Source organism: Hypanus sabinus, chromosome 10 (genome assembly GCF_030144855.1).
Source record: "Hypanus sabinus isolate sHypSab1 chromosome 10, sHypSab1.hap1, whole genome shotgun sequence".
In the NCBI taxonomy this organism is placed as follows: Eukaryota; Metazoa; Chordata; class Chondrichthyes; order Myliobatiformes; family Dasyatidae; genus Hypanus; species Hypanus sabinus.
The window spans coordinates 39,239,515-39,260,089 of NC_082715.1; the positions used below are offsets into that span (position 1 = coordinate 39,239,515).

The window sequence follows — 20,575 nt, forward strand, 5'->3', positions numbered from 1 at the left end:
AGCTCTAGGGTTATGCCTTTAATACCTGGACGACTTGAAAGGGAACGCTGTACCCAGTTCTGAGTGGTTGAGAAAATACATCTGGTTCCTCCAAATATTTGGGTTCATCTCTCCTCACTGGCTGATGATAGAAGATGTCTTCATTCTACAGAACATGCAAGATCTGAAGCCACGACTGTATTTAAATCCCAGTGATTTTGTTAGGTTGTAGTATGAATAGGAAGCTTCAGTTGGAAAGCAACTATTTCCCCAATGACTAGGCTTTGTCCAGACATGCCCTACCTGCAGGCTTCTCAAGCCTTTGAACTTACGATTATGCACCATGAAACTTCAAAAGTTTCATTTCTCAAGAAATGGTCAGTTAATACTGAATGCACATAAGAGCCATTCTTGCTTTCAGCTCTATATTGTGTATTTTGATGTTTATATTTTGAATGATGTATTTCACATTAATGTTATTGCTTGGAGAGTGCAGAATACTATGGAAAATGGAACTCATTATGTTTGAGTAGAACCATCTGCTTCATGCATAAATAGGACTGTTAAGCTGCTGATTCCATTGTAAAGCCAGTGGGTCTCAGTGTCTCAATGGTTTCTACTAACATTTGGTATGCCATGAACTCACTGCAGTATGAAGGCACTCAGATGAAAGGACTAGGTGTATTTATAATGGGGAAGAATACCTTTGGTACTTTGGAAAACAATTGCTTATGTTTTATGAAAATAATCTATTATTATAGGTGAAGAGAATACCAAGGAATGGTTAAGAAATTTGGGATGGTAAATGTATAAATGCAGTGATTAAGAATTTTGAACAGTAAATTTAATGAAAAACATGCTATCTGAAACATTCTAGGTAATCCCAATAGAGAAAGTAAATCTGAATATAACAGCAAGAAATATAGTGTCATTCTACCTGTGAACACTTATAATGAAGTTAGTTGTTCACACACACAATTCCTACATATGAATAAAGATTGAATTTTCTGTCATTGAGTCATTGATTAGGTTTTAGAGAATTCAGGCCACAGATTTGTGAAGCTGCTTATGAAACTATCTTTTTTCCTTAAGGGCTTTCTGTGCCCTGACCAACGGAATGAAGATGTCCCTTTCATTCTTGTTCCCAGGACATGCAAAATAAGTGGTTGAGTGTGATTCATATCCTCGTTTCAACTACATAAAAACTATGCAGTGTTGGACTTCGGAGCAAAAGGACCTGAGTTCAAATCCAGCCGGCTCCCTTGTACTCTTTCTGTCCATGCTGGGTTGATCGTCAAGCTGGCAACTCAACCTTGTAAAAAAAGGAATTGCTACAGAAACATCAGCAACTGCTGATGGCCTATGTTCACTTGTCAGTTGAAAAGCAAATTATTATTATTAAAAACTGTGGCAATACAACCACCAATCATTTCACATGCCCCACAGAAGTAATGTTATTATTGGGAGACTCATAGTGTAGGTAATTGCAGGATGACCCACCACATCTATTTATCTTGAAGTCCATGTTCTTAAATCCTTCTTGAGTGTATAGTGGGATATCACAACTGTATCTTTTTTTTTGACTGGCAAAACATTACAACTGGTCTGCTACAGGGATCATTACAGGAGTCTCAACTTCTTCCACAATTTAGATAAATAACTTGGCTAATGGCACCAGATGAGATAAAGATAAACTAATCAGTTTTTATCATTTATTGCTTATGGCTGAGATAATAATTGGGGCCTGATGCTGATACTGGTGTTCAATCAGCATTTCATTTTGGACCCCACCAGTATCTGGAAGTTATTCTTTCTTGTGCCTCCCGGGTTCTTTTGTCAGTGGCCTTACGTCTGTAATGAAAATAGAAAATCCTGGAAACACTCAGCAGGTCAAGAACATAGTTAATCTTTCAGCCTGAGATGCTTTGTCAGAGAAGGTGGGGATGGGTAGGCCATTCTCGGATTTCTCTCATTAACAAGGCATTTTTGCCCACAGAACTGCTTCTCACTGGATTTTTTTTGCATTTCACATCATTCTCTGCAAACTCTTTGTGGCTGTCGTGTGTGAAAATCCCAGGAGATCAGCAGTTTCTGAGATAGCTCAACCACCCAATGAGCACCAAAAATCATTCCATGGTCAAAGTCACTTAGATCACATTTCTTCCCCATTTTGCTGTTTGGTCTGAACAGCAACGGAACCTCTTGACCATGTCTCCATCCTTTTATGCATTGAATTGCTGCCACTTCATTGGCTGATTAGGTGTTAGTATTAACATACGGTTCTACTGGTGTGCCTAATAAAGTGGCCAGTGAGTGTGGTAGCTTTAGGGAGTATGCAAAGGAGATTTACCAGGATGCAACCTCAGCATCACCTGGAGAGACATAGTCCCAAACTCTGAGGTGCTCTCCTGCGCTGGACTTCCCACAATGTTCATGCTTCTCTGACAATGTAGACTGCGCTGGCTGGGCCATGTCTGTCATTTGAAGGATGGTGGACTGCCAAAGGACATCCTCAAAGAACTAGCAAATGCAAGAGGATCATTGGTAGACCCCAGCTTCACTTCAAGGACCTCTGCAAGCACGACATGAAAGCGTTAAAAATCAACACAGAGTGCTGGGAGGACACAGCAGATGACGGCAACAAATGGCGAGGTACTCTTCAGTAACACCGAGAGCAAGGCGAAAGAGTGATCCTGAGTCAGTTTGAGGAGCAGAGAGCTAAACGGAGAGTACAACGAACAGCGGACAACAATTCCATGACACCCTACACATGCAGCAACTGTGGCAGAGCCTGCTGTTCCAGGATCGGCCTCAATAACCACAGTCGACGTGCTGGACAAACCAGTGACTACCAGAGGCGAAGTACCTGTGACACACACACACACACACATACACACACACACACACACACACACACACACACACACACACACACACACACACACACACACACACACACACACACTTTGGAGTGATGGGGGATGAGAGGAGATGATAGAGGTGTATAAGACTATGAGAGGTGTTGAAAGAATGGACAGCTAGCTCTGTTTTCAGGCTCATAACAAATTCCTAGCCAGAGAAGTCATCTTCTGTGAGTTTGAGATTTATCTTCTTGCACTCCCTGATAAGAATTGAAAATACACATGGACTAAGGTGTTAACTATCCTGTACCATCACCAGTGGGATCATCAGTTGATCTGCCGCCTGTCCTCAGGAGTTTCGGCCCGCTTATGATCAAAACTCTCTCAAGGTGGTGGGCCAGCTGTGCTAAAGTGCCATCTCCCACTGGTGAGCTTAACAACTTGGCATCTGCCTCTATCAGAGTTGTTGGTCGCTTCCATCCAACAGATAGTCCACTCTTCAGGTGTCTATGCAGCTATTGAAGAGTTTACAAAAGATGTCCGACTATCTGCCCCTCTGGACATACTTGGGCCACACCCATGATGATCCTGTCTCTGCTGCCTCAGCTACAGCCCTGCTGGTTGACTTGATCTCTCGTCTAGTGAAGCCAAGGTCATGCAGCCACGTCTGGAAAGTGAATGCAATAAAGCCACGGAAACCTACTTCAAATGGATAGTATGAGACCTTCCACTCTTTGTCTCTGTACTCTGATCTTAATTCTGCATACTTGGTTAATTTGCGCTCATGGGCTTCATTGATGTTGTCTACATTAATCTGAGTCTTTACCAAACCACAACAGATTTCAACAACTTTCACAAATTTCATGACATCCGCCAGTGATATTAAACATGATTCTGAAACTCACTTTTTGTCTACTATTCTAAAATATCTAGAGGTGTTTCCTTTCCAGACATAAACACCATGAAGTTTCCTGACTTACCGGTCCTTAGCTGTCCCTCCTTGCTTCCTAGCCAAGTAGCAAATCATTGACATGAAGGAACAACGTTATGGCTCACCTCAATGTGGTCTGCGCCAGTCGAATGCTTTCTGTGATTCCAAGGACATAGCATGAATAGTTCACTTGTTGAATACTGCTACATTTGTGTTATATCCATGGAATGAATGCGGAGTACCTGTGGCACGGGAGAAATTTATTTTGCTGACAATCATTATGTATGGATTTCCAAGCTGTAAATATTGGCAGAATTCTTCTTTGGAGAAGTAGATAAGTGAAGACAAAAAATAACATTTTTTGAAGTATGTTTTAGGAGATCTGGATGATATCAGACAGACAGACATACTTTATTGATCCCGAGGGAAATTCAGTTCCGATACAGTCGCACCAACCAAGAATAGTGTAGAAATATAGCAATATAAAACCATAAATAATTAAATAATAATAAGTAAATTATTCCAAGTGGAAATGTCCAGGACCAGCCTGATCAGGCTCAGGGTGTCTGACACTCTGAGGGAGGAGTTGTAAAGTTTGATGGCCACAGGCAGGAATGACTTCCTATGACACTCAGTGTTGCATCTCGGTGGAATATCCGTAGCATATCAAATTATCAAAATAGGCTGATGAGTCAAATAGTTTCCTCACTAACAGGAGAAAATCTGCAGATGCTGGAAATCAAAATAACACGCACAAAATGGTAAAGGAACTCAGCAGGCCAGGAAAAGTCTATGGAAAAGAGTAAACAGTTGATGTTTCAGGCCAAATAATTTCCTGATGTGTTGTGATCCTATTTCTGTTATTCCATGAGATGGTGTTATAAAGCAGCAGCACATCAAAAGAGATCGAAAACACAGCTTGTGACCATTAGCAACACAACTAAATGCTGGAGGAATTTAGCAAGTCAGGCAGCATCTATAGAGAGCATTCATGGAATCTCTTGTGTTCACAATTTGTTGAAATTGTTGAAACAGAATCAGAAAAACTGGAACAAAGATGTTTGCTAAGGGCCAAGAACTTGAGGAGGTGTAGGGAGTGAATAGATGGGCCAAGTGGAGACTAATAAGTGTTCCAGAGGCTCCTGTGTGCTGGACATTTGACATCTGGTGGAGGAGTGACAGAGGATTTGAGAAGCATTGCTTAACTTTTTTAAATGCCATGTTTTACTGGCTTTCAATAGTGCCATTTGTAGGTATGTCTAATAATGTAACAACATTGATGGAGAAAAGTATGTATGAAAGGAACATATTTTTGAGAAAATTTCTGTGCCATCTCTTAGCTGAAACTGGAGACAGAAAAGAGGATGTCCATACAATGAGAATAGGAGTAATCATCTGTGTGCTCCCTGAATAGGTATATTTGGACTTTCAGAAGGCCTTTGACAAGGTGCCACATGTGAGGCTGCTTACCAAGTTAAGAGCCCATGGTATTACAAACAAGTCACTGGCATGGTTAGAACATTGGCTGAGTGGTAGGAGGCAGTGAGTGGGAGTAAAAGGATCCTTTGCTGGTCGGCTGCCTTTGCTGGTGTTCCGCAAGATTTGGTGTTGAGACCACCTCTTTTTATGCTGTATATCAAAGATTTAGATAATGGAATAGATGTCCTTGTTGCCAAGTTTGCAGATGATACCGAGATTGGTGGAGGGGCAGGTAGTGTTGAGCAAACAGGAAGGCTGCAGAAGGACATAGACAGATTAGGAGAATGGGCAAGAAAGTGGCAAATGAAATACAATGTTCGAAAATGCCTGGTCATGTGCTTTGCTGGTAGAAATAAATATATAGACTACTTTCTAAACAGGGAGAAAATCCAAAAATCTGTGATGCAGCAGGTAATATCAGTGGTGAGGAAGGCAAATACAATGTTATCGTTAATTTCAAGAGGTCTAGAATACAAGAGCAGGGATATGATGTAGAGACTTTATAAGGCACTGGTGAGGCCTCCCCTTGAGTATTGTGAACGGTTTTGGGCCCCTCATCAAATAAAAGATGAGCTGGCATTGGAGAGGGTCCAGAGGAGGTTCACAAGGGTGATTCCAGAAATGAAAGGGTTATCTTACGAGCAACATTTGATAGCTCTGGGTCTGTACTCTCTGGAATTTAGAAGGATGAGGGTAGGTTCTCAGTGAAAGCTTTCAAACGTTGACAGGTCTAGACAGAGTAAATGTGGAAAGAAAGTTTACCATGGTGAGGGAGTCTAGGACAAGAGGGCACAGCTTCAGGACAGGGCGCATCCATTTAAAACAAAGATGTGGAGAACTTTCTTTAGTCGGGGAGTGGAGAATATGTGAAAATTGTTACCACAGACAGTTGTGGAGGCCAGTTTGTTGGGTGTATTTAAGGCAGGGCTTGATAGATTCTTGATTGGACATGGCATCAAAGGTTACGGGGAGAAGACTGGGAAGTGGGGCTGAGGAGGGGAAAAAAGGATTAGCCATGATTGAATGGTGGAGCAGTCTGGATGGGCCAAACAGCCTAATTCTGCTCTCTCTTATGGCACTATAAATCATAACTTGAAGAAAATTTAACAGGCAGTGCTTAACAACATCAAGGATAATTAAGTACATTATACTCTCTCAATGTTTTAGACAGAAAGGCTTGTCAGTTATTTGACTGATCTTTTTCACATATTTTGCATTTGAAAACTTAAATATTTCTATCTTTACACTCCTGTATTCAAGGTTGGTAGATCCTCACACCAATCACTAAATTAATCTAAATAACTAACTCACCTTTTCATTCATTAAATCAAAATGCGATTTACTCATTTATTACTCAGTTTTGATATATTGATATATAATAATCATAAAATAGAGTGAATCTGCTTTATTAGGAATTTGAGGAAGTTTGCTTTTGTCTTGTAAATTTCTACAGGTGTCTGGTGGAAAGCATTTTGACTGATTGCATCATAGTTTGATATGAAGGTTCCAATGCACAAGGTAGCAAGAGGCTACAAGGATTTGTAGTCAGTCAACTCCTTTATGGCAGAACCTTTTCCACCCTCCAGGATACCTTTTAGAAGGAATGTCTCATGATGGTAGGATCCATCACTGAGGATCCTCACCAACTAGTATATGCTCCCTTCTCATTATAACAATGGGGGAAGAGGTATATGAGTCTGAAGACCCACACTGAACACTTCAGAAACAGCTTCTTCTCTGCCCATCAGATTTCTCAATTGCCCATGAAACTGTGCACACTACCTTATTATTCATTCTTATTGCATTTTTTATCATTAAAAAAAATTCTAATCACTTTTGGGTCTTTGCACTGTTCTGCTGCCATAAACAACAATCATGTAAGTCAGAGCTTTCTGATTTTGAAAAGTGGGCCACGAGCAGCTCTGACTCGAGCTCTGGGAAAACCATGTTATCTCCCGCAAACTGAGGCACATCCTATTTTATTGCCTAGAGTTTGTGACATTTTATGACACTATCTCTGAGAATTAGTTTTATAGTTGCCTAGCCATTTGTTCAAGGCAGCACACAAAAGTGGAAGTTCACACTTCAACAGGCTCTGATGTTACCATCCATAACCAAAGTCCCTTCTCTTTGCAGGTTGATGTTTTTAACTTTGCTTCAGCAGATTTCAGTTTAAAGTTTTCCCTTCCTCAAGACTGACGAACACATTGATGCTAAATGCATACATTCTGATTAAAGATCTTTAATCTAAAAAGCACTAGGTCAGACAGACATGACCAACCCAATATGATCCAAAATCAGCTTTTTTTTCAGATTTCTCGCTGTTGACTTCAGGAAGAAGGTACAGGAACCTCAGGACCCATACCACCAGGTTCAAGAACACTTATTACCCCTCAACCATCAGGCTCTTGAATCAGAAGGAGATAACTTCACTCAACTTCACTTGCCCCATCACTGAAATATTCCCACAGCCTATGGACACACATTGAAAGGTTCTTCATTTCATGTTCTTGATATTTGTTGCTTATTTTTTATTATTATTATTATTTCATTTTAATTTCTTTCTTTTTGTATTTGCACAGTTTGTTGTCTTTTGCACATTCATTGTTTACCCTGTTGGTACAGTCTTCCATTATTCTGTTGTGGTTATTGGAGTTATTGAGTATGCCCACAAAAAAATGTATCTTATATATATACTTTGACAATAAAAGTACTTAGAACTTTATTGACTTGCTTGGTGTCTTGGTGACTCTGGCTTTTGCCACTTCAGACACTGAATCAGGTTTATTATCACTAGCGTACGTTACAAAATTAGTTTTTTTTTGTAGCAGCAGTACGGTACTGTACATAAAATAATTACTGTAAGTTACTGTAGGAAGTATACAAAGAAACTAAGTTGAGCGAAAAGAGCCAAATTATAAGGTAGTGTTCATAGGGGAAGCAGCTCTTCCTAAATCATTGAGTGTGTGTCTTCAGGCTCCCGTACCTTCCCCCGGTGGTAGTAATGAAGAAGGGTTGTCCTGGATGGTGACGGTCCATCGCCTTTTGAAGACGTCCTTGAAGGTGGGGAAACTCGTGTCTATGTTAGAGCTGGCTGAGCTGACATCCCTCTGCAGATTTTCTGATCCTGTGTATTGACATCTCCATACCAGACAGTGATGCAACCATTCAGAATGCTCTCCATGGTTTAACTGTAGTAATTTGCTAGTCTTCGGTGACATACCAAATCTCCTGAAACTCCTCATGGGATATGGCTGCTGGTGTCCTTTCTTCATATTGGATCAGTGTGTCAGGCTGAGGACAGGGCTTCAGAGATGTTGACAACCAGGGATTTGAAGCTGCTCACCCTTTCTACTGCTGACCCCTCGATGAGGACTGGTGTTTGTTCCCTCGAATTACCTTTCCTGAAGTCCACAGTCAATTCCTTGGTCTTACTGATCAAGATTATTGTTGCGATACCACTCAATTAGCTGATCTCTCTCACTCCTGTACGTCTTCTCGACAACGTCTGACCCCTTGTCATATTCACTTGTGTTGAGAGCAACAGAGAGAAAGCAAGGGAACTGCATCATTCTGAGGGTGAAGTTTCCTTTGTTGGTTGGAAGGTCGGTATTTATTGCTCACATCTAAATCATTTTGAAGCCAATGATGTGTATCTTCCTGACTTCCTGCAGTTCTCATGGTGAAGAAACACTGACATCATTGCTTTAAGGCAGGGGTATCCAACCTGGGGTCCATGGTAACAAAGGTTGGGAGACCCTGCTTTATGGCATTTCCAACACTATGAAAGGCTGATTACACAGGAAAGGGAAAATATTTTTCCATGTGCTCATTCCAGAAATATAGGATAGAAAAAGTTGAGAAGGATATGGAATTGGAATTGGTTTATTATTGTAACATGTACCAAGGTACAGCGAAAAGCTTGTCTTATATACTGTTCATACAGATCAAATCATCACACAGTGTGTTGACAAGGTAAAGCAATAATAGAATGCAGAATAAAGGATTACAGCTGCAGAAAAAGTGCATTGCAGGAGACAGATCAGGGAGACAGCCAGGTACAAGATCACAACAAAGTAAATTGTGAGGTTAAGTTCTGATGAAGGGTCTCGGCACGAAACGTCAACTGTTTTAGATGCTGCCTGGCCTGCTGAGTTCCTCCAGAATTTTGTGTGCGTTGCTTGGACTTGCAGCATCTGTCGATTTTCTCTTGATTGTGAGGTTAAGAGTCCCTCTTGTTGCACTGGGGAACTATTCCACAGACTTAAAACAAACAGTGGTGTTGAAGTCATCCTTGAGCCTTTCAGGCTTTTGTATCTTCTGTTCAGTGGAAGAGGGGAGAAGAAAGAATGTCTGGGACGGGTGTGTGGCCTTTAATTCTGTTGGCCGTTTTACTAGTACATAGTCAGAGTCCATGGAGGGGAGGCTGGTTTCCATGAAGTGCTGAGCTACATCCACAATTCTCTGCAGTTTCTTGTGGTCATGGACAGAGCGGTTGCCGTACCAAGCCATGAATCAGAATTAGAATCAGGTGTAATATCACTGGCATGTGAAATGAAATTTGTTAACTTTGCGGCAGCAGTAGTATGTATTGCATGATAAATATAGAGAAAAGAAAAGTTAATATGTTCATTAGTTAAATAAGTAGTGCAAAAACAGATATAAAGTAGTGAGGGAGTGTTCATGGTTTCAGTAGCCATTTAGAAATCAGATGGCAGAGGGGAGGAAGAAGCTGTCCCTGAACCTTTGAGTGTGTGCCTTTAGGCCTCTGTACCTTCTTCCTGATGGTAACAAAGAGAAGAGGGCGTGCTGGGTGACGGGCATCCTTAATGATGGATGCTGCCTTTCTGAGGCAGTCCTCCTTGAAGATGTCTTGGGTACTACAGAGGTTAGTACCCAAGATAGAGCTGACTAATTTTACAACACTGTGCAGCTTGCTTCAGTCCTGTACAGTAGCCCCCCCCCCCCATACCAGTTGGTGATGCAGCTAGTCAGAATATTCTTCACAGTACGTATGTACAAGTTTTGAAGTGTTTTAATTGACAAACCAAATTTCCTCAAACTCTGAATGAAATACAGTTGCTGTCCTGCCTTATTTATAGCTGCATCAGTATGTTGGGACCAGGTTAGGTCCTCAGAGATATTGACAGCTAGGAACTTGAAATTGCTCACTCTCCCTACTTCTGATCTCTCTATGAGAATTGGTTTGCATTCCCTCATCCTACCCTTTCTGAAGTCCACAATTAGTTCTTTAGTCTTATTGATGTTGAGTGCATCGTTGTTGCTGCGACACCACACAACTATCTGGTATATATCACTCCTGTATGCCCTCTTATCTCCATCTGAGATTTCTCCAACAATGGTTGTATCATCAGCAAATTTATAGATGGGATTTGAGACCATGACATGATGCACCCTGGCAGGATGCTTTCTGTGGTGCATTGTTAAAAATTGGTCAGTGTTGACAAGAATGTGCCAAATTTCTTTCACCTCCTGAGGAGGTCGTGGCATTGGTGAAATTTCTTGGTTGTGGTTGGACTAGGACGGGGGTCGGCAACCCGCGGCTCCGGAGCCACATGTGGCTCTTTTACGTCTGTGCTGCGGCTCCCTGTTGCTTTGGGAAATAATTGGTTGTGGCGACCCTTTTCCTGGCACATCCGAACCGACTCACAATTAGATAGCCTACGGGGTTTTGCAAGCACAGAGCTTTGGAGCCTCTGCGCCATGGGGGGGCAGGTTGAGGGAGGCTTAAAAGTGAGGCTGAAGATTTCGAATAAAGTTTTTTCCTTCGACTGCAGTTACCGACTCCGTGTCGTAATTTTAGCGCTGCGTGTAGCACACCGCTACATGGTCAGTATTTAATTAAAATGTATTTTATGTTAGTTTGTTAGTTTTTGAAATGTAAATCTAAATTTGAAGATTATGGTGATCTTGTACAATCTAAATAAGACGTCGTGGTGACCCATTTCCTGACACATCCGAACCGGCTCACAATTAGCCAGCGTTCAGGCTAAGGGAGATAGCCTACGGGGGTTTGTGAGTACGTGTCTTTTGCAGCATCCGCGCCCATGGGGGGCGGGTTGAGGGAGGCTTAAAAGCAAGGCTGTTTAGTTCGAATAAAGCTATCTTTGACTGCAGTTTACTGACTGCGTGTAGCACACCGCTACAACGTGTTTTTATCGCTGGCTGTCCAGAGGGGAGGTGCTGAAACGCTTTGTCGCGTGTCTGGAAGAAGTGAAAACTTTCCTGGGCAGCAAAGGGCTCACCTTTCCTGAGCTGGAACAGCCAGAGTGGCTGGAAAAGCTACACTTCATGGTAGACATGACAGCGCACCTGAACACGCTGAACACAGCTCTTCAACGGGGTAAGGACGTACAGCCCTGCACATGTTGGAGGATGTTTTGGCATTCGAGCGCAAGTTGACGTTGCTTGCCAGAGATTTACAGAAAGGCACATTGTCTCACTTCCCCAATTTGAGAGAGTTCAAACAAGGTCACGACATGATAAATTCGGAGTATTTACGTTCTGCAATCATCGCAATGCAAACATCGTTTGGGAAACGCTTCTGTGAGTTCAGAGAGGAAAAAAACACATTATCCTTCCCGGTCACTCCCCTAAGCATCGATCCATCCCTACTGAATACGACTGCATTGTCAGGTGTGAGTCAACCTGACCAAGTATGATAAATATTTTAATTGCCTATTATTTTACGTATATTCATATGTTTTCATTGTTCAGTGAAATAGACCTTTTATTTTTCAGGTTGACAGCTGGCTGACGTTATTTTTGGTTTGCTGCTGGCGGCAAATTTAAGTTTGGCGTTTTTCATAAATAAAAGAAGGACTCAAATAGCCGTTGAGTATTTTACTTAAAAGTAACCTTCAACCCAACGTCTTTTTTTCGGAGTTCAAAATGTTTTTGTTGCATGCAGAAATGTAATTTCGTTTTCTCTGCAGGAGTTCATCAATTTCATAAATGCAACACATTATAGTTTGTTTATACATAGCATAAAGGCAAAACAAAACGTTGTATGCAGTGTTATTTCATTTTAAATGTCAAACGGGTTTTGCGGCTCCCAGTGTTTTCTTTTCTGTGTGAAACGGGTCCAAATGGCTCTTTCAGTGGTAAAGGTTGCTGACCCCTGGACTAGGACAAGCTAATGGTGATGTTCGATTCTAGGAATATGTAGCTCTCAGCCTTTTCAACCTCAGCACAAGAATTGTGCACTGCCCCCTTTCTGAAGTTAAGCTGTGGTGCTAACATTGTGGAAACGGGCAATGTTGTGACACTGTGTTCCATGTTACTAAGCTTTCTATTTCCTTCCTGTACTCTGACTCATTGTTATGTGAGATACAGCTCATTCACTGGTATCATCTGCCCAATGAGGGCAAATGGGACTAGCTTGGTGGGATGAGGAATTTGGGCCACCAGGTAGTTTTTTCTTGTGATCAAAAGTAGCTGAAAAATCTGAGTTTGTGGGAGTGCAGTCAATGGCTGCCTGAACTAATAGGAAGTCAGCCACCCTGGCAAACCACACAGCCTGAGGTACAACCTAGTCCCTTTTGAAATCAAAGCACGTGGAAATATTTCTTTCCAAATAAATAGCCTGGCATGTTGTTGACTACTGTAGAAATCAGCACACCAGGAGAGAGGTGTCACCACATGGAAAGATTTGGTGTTGTGCAAGCAGAGAGTTAACATGACCTGGATGCCCTTGAAAGGAACAGTGGAGCACAAAAACATGTCTTAAAATGTCGAAACACAAGAGATTCTGCAAATGCTGGAAATCTGGAGTAAAGCACACAAAATGGAGGAACTTGACAGGTCAGGCACCATCTATGAAAAGGAAGAAACAGATGACATTTCAAGCCAAAACCTCCAGTATCTTGTGTGTGTGCATTAGTATCGCCAAATGCCTTCCTGTGCAATGACCCATTCACGTTTCTTACTGATGATGGACTTGGACAAACTGAGCCGATAAATGTGTTGCTTCTCAGAGAGGTGCAGGGGCTTCCACTGATGAAATCCATCAGTGATGCTTAAACTTGCTTGATCTTGAACTTGAATACAGCTGATTCTCTGGAATTTGTCCTAAGATTTTATACCAGGTTAGACCAGCCTCAGAGCCTGCGATTCCATTCATTGGCAGAAAGGAAGAGAGGAAAGAATAAGATGTTAATTGTTTTGCACTTAATTAATGATTTTAGTTATTGAACAGTCTTTGTATTTTAGTCTTTGAATATTATAATTTATTTCTTGAAAAAGTATGCATTCTTTATTGCTGATTGAATTTTCAATAGAATTTAAATGTTTTAAATGTTGCTGAAATGAGAAGCATTGAAATAACCTGACAGCAAAGTACTTTTTTTTTCATTTTTTTTATTAGTTTTTCAAAACATTTTACAAATTAAAAACCCCAAATCCCAATGAGGAACATTAAAACAGTGCAAAATTAAGCATACAATAACAATATACTACAAAGGAAGGGAATTTAGCAAAAAAAAAGCACCTGAATTAAAGAGAAGTAAGCTTAGTGTCCTCCCCAAGCCCCACAACACAAGAAAAAACAACAGCAACTGTAGACCAACCACAACACAATATAGAGAGTATAAGTCAGGACAGCCAAAGTCCCATACTGTGAATACACTCAGCAACAGAGGATAATAATGCCTTCTACCAGAAAAAAAAAGGAGCTGAAAGCAAAGAGAAAAAAAACCCTAGTCAAGAGGAAGGTTATTGAAAGTACTCGATAAAAGGTCCCCAGACTTTATGGAACTTTAAATCCGAATTGAGAACTGAATAATGAATTTTTTCGAGGTCCAAACAGGCCATGATGTCGTTAAGCCATTGAGCATGAGTGGGCTGGGCAACATCTCTCCATCTAAGGAGGATCAAGCGTCTAGCCAGGAGAGAGGCAAAGGATAATATTCGGCATTTGGTCAGACCCAGACATAAATCTGTCTCACCCCAAAAACCGAACAGAGCAATTAAGGGGTTTGGTTCTAGGTGCTGATTCAGAATTCACGATAACGTAGTGAAGACATCTTTCCAGAATTTCTCCAAGCTAGGACAGAACCAGTACATATGGATGAGAGAGGCCACTCCCCTCTTGCATTTATCACAGAGCGGACTATCGCGAGGGTAGAATCGAGATAGTTTAGATTTGGACAAATGGGCTCTATGAACAATCTTAAACTGTAAACGGCAGTGGCGAGCACAAAGAGAGGTTGAGTTAACTGATTTGAGAACTGAATCCCAGCTCTTCTCAGATAAGGAGATATTTAAATCCTGCTCCCAGGCCATTTTGATTTTATCCATGGGGGCCCATCGTAAGGCTGCTAGTTTATCTTGGATGATTGATATTAAGCCTTTGCCTAGTGGATTCATGGAAAGAAATAGGTCCATAGCATTTTTCGCAGGCATTTCAGGAAAGTTAGGAATTAAAGGAGCAATAAAGTGTCGGATTTGGAGATATCTGAAAAAATGAGCATTGGGCAGATTGAACTTAACAGAGAGCTGCTGAAAAGAAGCGGCGATTATCAATGAAAAGATCTTCAAAATGTCTAATGCCCTTCCCATACCAAACCTGGAATGCTGAATCGTATGTAGTAGGTAAAAAGTGATTATGAGCAATAGGGCTGGAAACGGAAAACACCTGGAAACCATAGCATTTCCTGATCTGAGCCCATATATGCAAAGTGTGTCTAACAAGAGGATTAGCTATTGATCTGGGCAGACTACTAGGGAGTGCAGAGCCAAGAAGTGCAGAGATAGATAATTCTTCAGTGGAGCTCAGCTCCATCGTCACCCAGTTAGGGCACTCGGGTTGGCCATGGAAGAAAGACCAGAAGGTAACACAACGTATATTAGCTGCCCAATAATATAAACGAAAGTTAGGTAAAGCCATGCCACCCTCTTTTTTAGATTTTTGGAGATGGATTTTATTAATTCTAGAGTGCTTATTCTGCCACAGATATGACAAAATAATAGAGTCTAAGGAATCAAAAAAAGATTTAGGAATAAAAATTGGGATAGATTGAAATAGGTATAAAAATTTGGGGAGAACATACATTTTAACAACATTAATACGACCTACCAAAGACATAGATAGAGGTGACCATTGTACCAGACTCTGTTTTATAGCATATGAAAGATTGGCAAAGTTTTCACGAAAGAGATCTTTAAACTTCCTTGTGACTGTAATTCCAAGATAAGTAAATTGATTATGGACTACTTTAAAAGGGAGATCATGAAATGTTAGTTCTTGTGCTTCTTTATTAATTGGGAGAAGTTCACTCTTATGTAAATTACGTTTATAGCCAGAGATCCGGCTAAACTGGTCAAGAAGTGAAAATATTAGAGGTAAGGATGTAGACGGATTTGAGAGAACTGACAGCAAAGTTCAAAGTAAAGTTTATTATCAAAGTACGTATATATCACCATACACAACCCTGTAATTCATTTTTTTGTGGTAAATTTCCTAAAGCTTAATTTGCTGATTGAGTCTGTGGTGAGGAAGGCAAATGCAATGTTAGCATTCATTTCAAGAGGACTAGAATATAAAAGCAAGGATGTAATGTTGAGATTTATAAAGCACTGACTGACGAGGCCTCACTTGGAGTATTGTGAGCAGTTTGGGTCCCTTATCTTAAAAGTGATGTGCTGAAACTGGAGAGGGTTCAAAGGAGGTTCATGAAAGTGATTCCAGGATTGAATGGCTTGTCATATAAAGAGCATTTGATGGCTCTGGAATTCAGAAGAGTGAGGGATGACCTTATTGAAACCTATCAAATGATGAAAGGTCACCGCCTGCAAAATAAATGATGAAAGGCTTTGATAGATGGGATGTAGCAAGGATGTTTCCTGTGGTGAGTGGAATTCTTTGCACAGAGAGCTTTATGTATACTTAAGCAGAGGTTGATACACCTTATTGGTCAAGACATGAAGGGATTTAGGGAGAAGGCAGGAGATGGGGGCTGAGAGGAAAATTTGATCGGCCGTGTTGAAATGGCAGAGCAGACTTGATGGGCCAAATGGCCTAATTCTGCTCCTTTAACTTATGGTCTTGTGTATACTCAGCAAATCTATAGAATAATAACTATAACAGGATCAATGAAAATTCGACCAGAGTGCAGAACATAACAAACGGTGCAAATGTAAATATAAATAAATTGCAATAAATATCGAGAACATGAGTGAGATAAAGAGTCCCTGAGAGTGAGATCAGTGGTTGTGCGAACTCTTCATTGATTAGGTAAGTGAAGGTGAATGTAGTTATCCCCTTTTGTTCAAGATTCTGATGGTTGAGGGGTAGTAACTGTTCTTGAACATGATGGTGCAAATCCTGAGTCTCTTGTACCTTCTAACTCATGGCAGCAGTGAGAAGAAAGCAAGACAGACAGGAAAGAAAAGGAGGTGGGGTAGCATTGATGGTTAGAGAGGAGATTAACGCAATAGAAAGGAAGGACATTAGCCTGGAGGATGTGGAATCGATATGGGTAGAGCTGCATAACACTAAGGGGCAGAAAATGCTGGTGGGAGTAGTGTACAGGCCACCTAACAGTAGTAGTGAGGTTGGGGATGGCATTAAACAGGAAATTAGAAATGCGTGCAATAAAGGAATAGTAGTTATACTGGGTGACTTCAATCTACATATAGATTGGGTGAACCAAATTGGTAAGGGTGCTGAGGAAGAGGATTTCTTGGAATGTATGCGGGATGGTTTTCTGAACCAACATGTTGAAGAACCAACTAGAGAGCAGGCCATTCTAGATTGGGTATTGAGCAATGAGGAAGGGTTAGTTAGCAATCTTATTGTGCGAGACCCTTTGGGTAAGAGTGACCATAATATGGTGGAATTCTTCATTAAAATGGAGAGTGACATAGTTAATTCAGAAACAAAGGTTCTGAACTTAAGAAGGGTAACTGTGAAGTTATGAGACGTGAATTAGCTAAGATAGACTGGCAAATGATACTTAAAGGGTTGACGGTGGATATGGAATGGCAAGTATTTATAGATCGCATGGATGAACTACAATAATTGTTCATCCCAGTTTGACAAAAGAATAAACCAGGGAAGGTAGTGTACCCGTGGCTGACAAGGGAAATTAGGGATAGTATCAAGTCCAAAGAAGAAACATATAAATTAGCAAAAAAAACGGCACACCTGAGGACTGGGAGAAATTCAGAGACCAGCAGAGGAGGGCAGAGGGCTTAATTAGAAAAGGGAAAAAAGATTATGAGAGAAAGCTGGCAGGGAACATAAAAAACTGACTGTAAAAGCTTTTATAGATACGTGAAAAGAAAAAGATTGGTCAAGACAAATGTAGGTCCTTTACAGTCAGAAACAGGTGAATTGATCATAGGGAACAAAGACATGGCAGACCAATTGAATAACTGCTTTGATTCTGTCTTCACTAAGGAGGACATAAATAATCTTCCGGAAATAGTAAGGGACCGAGGGTCTAGTGAGATAGAGGAACTGAGGGAAATACATGTTAGTAGGGAAGTGGTGTTAGGTAAATTGAAGGGATTAAAGGCAGATAAATCCCCAGGGCCAGGTGGTCTGCATCCCAGAGTGCTTAAGGAAGTAGCCCAAGAAATAGTGGATGCATTAGTGATAATTTTTCAAAACTCCTTAGATTCTGGATTAGTTCCTGAGGATTGGAGGGTGGCTAATGTAACCCCACTTTTTAAAAAAAGGAGGGAGAGAGAAACCGGGGAATTATAGACCGGTTAGTCTGACATCGGTGGTGGGGAAAATGCTAGAGTCAGTTATCAAAGATGTGACAACAGCACATTTGGAAAGAGGTGAAATCATCGGACAAAGTCAGCATGGATTTGTGAAAGGAAAATCATGTCTGACGAATCTTACAGAATTTTTTGAAGATGTAACTAGTAGAGTGGATAGGGGAGAGCCAGTGGATGTGGTATATTTGGATTTTCAAAAGGCTTTTGACAAGGTCCCACACAGGAGATTAGTGTGCAAACTTAAAGCACATGGTATTGGGGGTATGGTTTGATGTGGATAGAGAATTGGTTGGCAGATAGGAAGCAAAGAGTGGGAGTAAACGGGACCTTTTCAGAATAGCAGGCAGTGACTAGTGGGGTACCGCAAGGCTCAGTGCTGGGACCCCAGTTGTTTACAATATATATTAATGATTTAGACGAGGGAATTAAATGGAGCATCTCCAAATTTGCAGATGACATGAAGCTGGGCAACGGTGTTAGCTGTGAGGAGGATGCTAAGAGGATACAGGGTGACTTGGATAGGTTAGGTGAGTGGGCAAATTCATCGCAGATGCAATTTAATGTGGATAAATGTGAGGTTATCCACTTTGGTTGCAAGAACAGGAAAACAGATTATTATCTGAACGGTGGCTGATTAGGAAAAGGGGAGGTGCAATGAGACCTGGGTGTCATTGTACACCAGCCATTGAAGGTGGGCATGCAGGTACAGCAGGCGGTGAAAAAGGCAAATGGTATGTTGGCATTCATAGCAAAAGGATTTGAGTACAGGAGCAGGGAGGTTCTACTGCAGTTGTACAAGGTCTTGGTGAGACCGCACCTAGAGTATTGTGTGCAATTTTGGTCCCCTAATCTGAGGAAAGACATTCTTGCCATAGAGGGAGTACAGAGAAGGTTCACCAGATTGATTCCTGGGATGGCAGGACTTTCTTATGAATAAAGACTGGGTCGACTAGGCTTATACTCACTGGAATTTAGAAGATTGAGGGGGGATCTTATTGAAACGTATAAAATTCTGAAGGGGTTGGACAGGCTAGATGCAGGAAGATTGTTTCCGATGTCGGGGAAGTCCAGAACGAGGGGTCACAGTTTAAGGATAAAGGGGGAGCCTTTTAGGACCGAGATGAGGAAAAACTTCTTCACACAGATAGTGGTGAATCTGTGGAATTCTCTGCCATAGGAAACAGTTGAGGCCAGTTCATTGGCTATATTTAAGAGGAAGTTGGATATGGTCCTTGTGGCTAAAGGGATCAGGGGGTATGGAGAGAAAGCAGGCACAGGGTTCTGAGTTGGATGATCAGCCATGATCATACTGAATGGCGGTGCAGGCTCAAAGGGCTGAATGGCCTACTCCTGCACCTATTTTCTATGTTTCTATTTATATCCAGACAAAGAAAGTTTTGGCTAAGTACTGGAATAGCAGTCAGGTTTCCAGAGCTTTGGTACAAAAACATGAGCTGAAATCAAAATTACTAAGAGTAACCATGAGATTACTGGACCCCATCTGGTTCATTAATGTCTTTTGGGGAAAGAGATCTGCCATCTTTGATCTGGTCTGCTGGAAAACTGAGGTAGACAAATGCCCATTCCATGTGAAACTGTGGGCGTTCCTCTGTACAATCCTGTATAAACCATGCCATTGCTTGTTGCCTTCTGTACAGAGAATATTGATGTTGAAGTGATGGAAAAGACGGTCACCTATTTGCTGTGTTTGAGGTGAAGTGGATGTGACTGAGGTTGGAAATAGAACGAAAATTGAAAGGAGGACTGGGTTATACTGTGGAGAAGATTATTAACTTCACAGAACAGTAATTTAATCAGGGACATGGTGACATTAACGTCTATAATATTTCAGAACATCACCAGAGTTAACATTTTTTTTCTTGGAGACAAAACGAATACTCCTGAGACATTGTAACTACTTTGATGTTAAGCTCTGCGGTAGTGTATTATTGCCGTGATGGGACAGGGTGACTACAATGGCCTTATATGTTGCAATGGCATTATTGTTTGGTCTCTGAATTCCATCTACATCACATGGCCCTTTAGTCAGAACTGAACAAAGGTGTCATATTGCACTGACTGCTGTAATGGAAATGCAATTACAAATAAAAGCAGTTTTATTTCATTGCCTGCCTCCACGTTCTGCAGACAATCAGTATTGCAGAAAGCTACGTATATGGATTATATTGTCTTCCCTCCTCCACTGATCAAGCCAAAAGAGCACATAGCATCAATCTGGTTAACCTTTTAAAAGCCTGAAATAGTATATTTTTTTGCAAAATCAGATTTCATAAACCATAATTGATTAGGCTGACAGCTGTGAAAGGTTAGAACTCCATTTTCCAATATATTCCTCTGCAGGGTTTTACATTGTTGTTAATGTATTCTGCTGTTAAGTAAATTTAAGCTTTTTTTTACTGAGAGCTCGTGTAATTGGCCGCATTGATCATGTCCAGTTGTGCCGTCAGCAGGAAGAGACACAAGTAGAACACTGTGAGTGTGAGCAGCTCAGCTCGATTGATATGGGCAAAAACAGGCTTTTGGCAGGAAACAGGAAAACTTTATGCCATTATTC

General features: G+C 41.1%; 1 protein-coding gene across 9 annotated transcripts in view; it reads left to right on the plus strand.

Annotated features, from left to right (window-relative positions):
• Positions 1-20,575, plus strand: part of LOC132400599 (kinesin-like protein KIF3C) — a 304,930-nt gene that overhangs the window by 124,793 nt on the left and 159,562 nt on the right. The gene's annotated exons all lie outside the window — the stretch shown is intronic.